Raw genomic sequence first — 6,581 nt, 5'->3', positions numbered from 1 at the left:
GCAGCTATCCTAAACATCGCTTTTTTCAAGGTTGATATCGGCTTGTTTATACAAGTTATTTTTTATTATAATATTTTAGTATATTTTTGAGGCAAACATTTTTAAGGTCAAGATCGTCAGTAGACGCTTCAATAAAAAATCTTCAAGGTAAATGCCAAGAAGTAATATTTCAGAGAGCCAGGACCAGCAAGTTACCGTTTATATAGCTCCGCTTGTTGAAATAATGGAAACTTTTTTCCTGTTCGGTATGCAACAAGTGTTTCCTTTTAATCACAGAGCTTTTTTGATAAAATAAGGCTTAGCAAAAACACTACGTTCTGTTTACAGGTGAAGTTTCCCTCATTTCAATAAGCACTTTATAAACGGTAACTTGCAGGTCTTGGCTCTCGAAAATATTACTTCTTGAAAATTTCCTGGAGATGTTTTATTGAAGCGCCTATTTGGACATCCATGAACTAAGAATAAGTACAGGAGGTATTCACGTGCAATTTAGACAAGATGGACGCCATAGCTCTAAAGAAGGGTTTAATGGGGACAGGGAAAGACATTAGCCTTCCACTATAAAAATAATGACGTCACGAGAATACTAACGATTTTTTATATACAAAGTTAAAAACACGCGTTAAGGAGATTATAATCTCGAACACGAAAATTTTAGGGATTACCTCCTCAACAAATCATTAAAGAAGCGCCGAAAATATCTTTTTGCACAACACGGGCTTTAGAACTATAAGTCCAATTCGCCACATCGCTCTTTAGCGCTAATTAGTTTTCCGAGAAATGCACAGAGATATTAGATACGCCACCATTATACCTCTATATTTCGTGACTGTCGTTCCATTATTGACAAACAGATAGTTCTGCATCACCGGTCATAATGACTCCGATCAGAAAACTACAATTGGAATGTTTAAGGAACGTTACAGGGCGTAATTTTCAGTCGATATTTTCGATCGCGACGTGGTAAACTATTAATGATTAACTCGGCGCTTAGTCGTTTTTAAGCCTGATCTCTTTTTTAACAATCTAAATATGTCGCGCTATAAATAGTTTCCAGCTCCGATCAATAGGCATTTACATAACTTATTTTAGCTCATTCGTCACGAAATATGTTGAAGTTCAACTCATTTTATACTTAAAAACAGGGTGGTTCGTCGAATTTACCCTTATGTCCAGGGCTTTTCGTATTGAAACGTCATCGATACGTTACCCGGGACGCAGCAGCAACATCAAAACAAGAAGGCCAATGTTACTTTATAGAAAGGCCTATTGAAAATAGCACCGATTTTGACACATTAAATGTAATCCACTTAAAGTCGAGGGGCTAACCAGTAAGAATTTCCCTTACACCGATTACGTAATCATTAATGAGTACAGTTGAGTATACATGATTACGCAATGAGTACAGAATAATTACGATGAGTACACAGGCAACCCAAAACTTTAAAATTGTTACAGATGAGTAATTGAGTGAGGGAGAATTCCAATGAATACGCGTGATTACAGATGATTTCGCGCTATTACAAATGATTACACGCGATTACAGATGAGTACGAGTGATTTCATAATGATTACGGGTGATTACAGATGAGTACGAAGATTACAGATGAGTACGAAGATTACAAATGATTACGGGATTACGAATGAGTACAAAAGATTACAGAAGATTATGTAATCATTACAGTTAGGGTGTACGCCGATTACGGGAAGCGGTTAGCTCCTCGCTTACAGTCATGATATCTTTCATAGCGTTTTTCTTTGAGTTACTACGGTTAATAACCGTCTCGATACTCGTTTCAAGCCTCTTTTGGTATTTGATCGAATATCGAATAACATTTCTATTATTCGGTAAATATACTCTTATTCCAGCCTCCCCAATTAGCCTGTGCCACAGCATAGCCGCCTATGGGGAGGGTGAAGCCAAAACCTGTGTTGGGGGGAAGAAATTTCTATGGTAGAGCTCTCACATGGCGAAATTAGTCCATGGTAGGACGGCGGTGCCCAGTAAAATTCAAATAAAATAATCTATAGGGCAATTCTATATAAAATAACGTACGTCATTGGTCCGTTTTCTACCAGTAGATACTTTTTTGTGTGTACAGATAGTTTGTTTTTTATTTACGTCATAGGTGACCTATGACGTCTTTAAATAATTAAGTTCTACCATTTAGCAATTAAAATATTAAATATTTCGACTCTTAGACCTGTTATTGGACTAATTGGTCCTATATTTGAAGAGTATTCGATAAGGTAGTATTTGCATTACCATTCAGTAATTTGTTTCAAAACTTAGTTTCAAGCTATCTCAGAGCGCTTGAAAGCAATAGATGGAACACGCAGTTATTGATCAGAACATAATCCGAGCACACAAAAGAACATGAAAGGTTGATGGGGCAATCTCAAGTGCTCGAGAGCACTCAAACGGAATACGATGCATTATTAGTAAGAGTTGGGTGGTTGGGTTAGACCCTGCGAACCAGTGTCGGCCATCTCATTGCCATGTTGCCCCTTATGATCAGGCACCCAATATAGTTGAACCCTATTATGGGTGCCCAGTTCTGAAAGGAGATCCAGACAGCTATTATAATTATAGAAAGGGGTGGAAAGCCGTGCACTTCGACCTTAGGTCCATTGTGCAACCCCCAACCTGTAACTTTAGGTAAAAAGTCCTATTTCCGACACAAAGTTAAGAATCTGTTTGAAGAAGTCATGCGTCTCCAACCGATGCATACCTAGATGCTCAAACCTTTGAGCCGCATAATAGTCACAGCTACAAAGAATGTGAGAGGCAGTTTCCTCCTCAGTTAGACAAGCCCTACAAATTGGGTCATCACTGACTCCAATAAGATTTAGGTGTCTGTTAAGTTGGCAATGGCCTGTAGGTAGGCCAGTTACCAACCCTATATTAGTCTTAGAGAGCGAGAGTAGCTCTTTGCTCTCTGCCTAGATGGGCCAGGGATAAACTCCTTGGCCTTCCTTTGACCACCCATCTCAAGCCAAAGCTTGAATTGACGATCCGACATATACTTTGAGACCAGGCTGCGTACCAGGCCACGGGAGATGGGTAGAACAGTTTCAGGCCCACTAAACCCAGCTCTTGCACCCACCCGGGCTAAAGCGTCAGCCTTTTCGTTCCCGTGATGCCCTTTATGACCAGGTATCCAATAAAGTTGAACTTTATTGTGCATTCCAAAATCAGAAAGAAGACCTAAGCAGCTAAGAACCAGTTTGGAAGTGATACTATACTGGTTAAGAGCTTTAAGAGCGGCCTGACTATCTGTGTAGATTTGGATAACCTTCCCACGATGCTTCTTTTCCAGACAATAGTCGGCACAGAAACAGATAGCAGAAATTTCTGCTTGGAAAACGGTAGCGTATTCCCCCAGGCATTCGTAAAAACCATAGCTATTATTAAGGCAGTACATCCCCGCGCCTGTACCAGAATTGGTTTTAGACCCGTCGGTAAACCAGACCACCTCACCTCTGGCACCGAGGGTAATATTAGCCCAATCCGTGCGGCTTGGGAAGTTAACCTCAAAGGGCTTGCTAAAGTCTAATTTAGCAGCCGAGATGTCAGAACCCATCTTAAGTTCGGGTAAATGACTAGAAATATCATGATAGAGTTTGGTGTGACTGTTTACCCAATTATTAGCCTTCCACCAACTATTTTGGTTAAGCCTATAGGCACCAAAAGCAGCAGCTTCCTCTATAAGAAGATGCAGAGGAAGAATGTTCAGGTGAACTTCTAGAGAAGCACTTAGGGGTTGGGGCTGTTCTCATAGCTCCAGTAATGCCAATACAAGCTAACCTTTGCAGGGTGTGCAGTTCAGACTGCACGGTTTTTAAAGTAACCCTTGGTCACCAGACCACAGCTGCCTAAGACAGAATGGGTCTGATGATCATAGTATACAGCCAGTATACAGCTCTGGGACTAAGGCCCCAAGATTTACTGACTGAACTCCTAATCCTCCCAAAATAATATTTTGCCCTTCTTGATAATATAATCAAGATGTGGTTTCCATGTTAATTGGCTGTCAAGGATGACACAGGTATTTCACCTCTATGCTTTCCACTAGGTTAGTTCCAAATAAGAAAATACCATTGAATGATCCCTGGATCCTTTTACGAGTAAATGGAACCAGGACCGTCTTTCTAGGATTAACTGTGAGGTTGACCTCCTTGCACCAGCACTCGACTGATGCCAGAGCCCTCCTCATTACATCCTTAACTGTCGTTGAGAATTTCCCAGTGACAATGATGGCAATATCATCAGCGTAACCGAAACAGCGACATCCCCCTATTCAGCCTCCACGTTAGATCGTCCACCACCAGGCACCACAAAAGGGGAGAGAGACCCCCCCTGAGGGCAGCCACGGCTGGTGGAGACCATAAGGGAGTCACCGAGCAGGGATGACATCACTTTCCGGTCAGTTAACATGGATTTGATCCAAAGACAGAATGTGTCATTGATTCAAAACCTCTTAGCAGCCTTCATAATGACGGCGCTAGAGACCTTATCAAAGACCCCTTCGATATCAAGAAAAACCACTAACGCTATTTCGTTGAAATCAATTGCCTTTTCGAGGCAGTTGCTTATGCCATGAAGGGCGGTTTTCAGTAGTCCTGCCTTTCTGATAAGCAAACTGTGTGGAGGAGAGAGCATTTTTAGAGATAACCTCCTCTCTAATATAACTGTCCACCAACTTTTCCAAAATATTTAAGAGAAAAGAAGTTAGACTAATTGGCCTAAACGCCTTAGCCTCAAGGTAATTTGACATACCAGGCTTGGGTATGAATATGGCCCGAGACAGTTTCCAAGTGCTTGGTATATGCCCTAGGGCAATACAAGCCCTATAGATCCTTAACAGCAAAGGCAGAGAGAATCAATGCCCTCTTGCAACAGAATGGGAAAGATCCCATCAGGTCCTGGTACCTTATAGGGCTTAAATGATTTTATAGCCCATATGAGTCTAGAGTGCGTAACATGAATACGATGTAAGATGTTATCGATTGATTACCCTAGCATAACGATTATAACATAGGACCATTTTCATCAGTAAATAAACATGCAAATTTCTGATGAATAAGACACAGATAAAGAAATTGAATTAAAAAAAAAGGCGACTATGGTACAGCTGACATGGCCTTCTGAATAAGATATTGAAACTTAATTTCCGTTAATTGAGAAGTTAAGAAGTTAATTTTAAGGGGAAAAAGGGTCAAAAAGTGTAGGAAGGAATGGTTTTCAATGTATCCAAATCTCCACATGTCCTTTAAATATTAGCGTATCCATAAATAATAATAATCAGCTAAGCTAATACCCAAGGAACCACACAGGCCTAAGTCAACAAGTGACTTGTAAAGCCAATTACCAGTCATGTGGCCGGGTTAAATTGCATAGGAGGGTCATGGCCAGCCCTTCATGCAATTTGAGCCTACAGCTCCCTACACTAACTAGTACCGTTAACCTCAGCTAGTTTTTATGCGAAGAGGAAACCCCTCTAACTAGCACGGAGAGATCTTACAAACTAAACGTGGTATAAAGGAGGGAGTAAAGCAGTAGCACAGGGCAGAACGTGGGCAGTTGCTGTGGGGATTCCCCCTGAGTAGTTAGGTGCTCCCTCCTTGCAGAATCACCTTCAGACCATAAGATCTCTTGTTCGAGTTATATTAAAAGTAATGCTAATTATTTCTAGTGGAATTTATTTATTTTACGGATACCCAGTGGTAGAAATTTAGTCCCTTACAGTGCTAACCACTTCGCCACACCACTTATATGCGGATACATATAACACCAATTCATACATATGCACATATCTGCCTAATCATAAATATATTACGTACATTCTTAAAACATCCGAATCTATCAGCGAACCCTTACCAAAAAATAAGTTGGATTTCAGTTTGTATTTAGTTTGTTAACACATTATTAGTTTATAATGAGTTGGTATTAAGTAGGCTCAAGTTGTCAGCATATTTCAAGTTACTATTAAACGGGTAATAAGTTGTTATTCAGTTAGTAGGAAAATACTGCTTTTGCTAAGTTTATAATTAGTTGGTTTTTAGTAGTCAGGAAATTACATAATATTTTAAGTTGGTTTTTAGATGTTTCCCTAGTAGGATTTAAGTTGCTTTTAAGTAGTTAAGTGTAAATGTTGATTCTGGTTTAGTTGGAAATAAGTTGAATAATAAAGAGGATTTAAGTTATTATTAAGTAGGCATTTGTCCCAAATACAAACTGAAAACCAAGTTGAAAAACAAGTTGTCCTAAGTGGTTTTTAGCCAACTTATTTTTTGGTAAGGGAAGTTAGCTGAACGTACCCCAGGCGAATAACTTGGTGTTTTTGGTGGTTTTGAAATATCTTGATATATCCACCTATACCTAAATATTTTAATAAATATTTGTTTATATCTAAAAACCCAAATATAATCCCTTAATCCCTAGAAATCCTGGCACAATTTCCTTGTTTACCTAAACCATATTTTTATATGCCCTTCAAGTTCCAGGAGGAGCTGTTTAGACAAAATGATGTCATGTCACTTAGTATGATGATTATTCGGCTGATTTACCAGGAATTGTT

Source organism: Leiobunum rupestre, chromosome 6, assembly GCF_980474605.1.
Source record: "Leiobunum rupestre chromosome 6, qqLeiRupe1.1.hap1, whole genome shotgun sequence".
In the NCBI taxonomy this organism is placed as follows: Eukaryota; Metazoa; Arthropoda; class Arachnida; order Opiliones; family Sclerosomatidae; genus Leiobunum; species Leiobunum rupestre.
Note: the sequence above shows the minus strand (reverse complement) of the source record.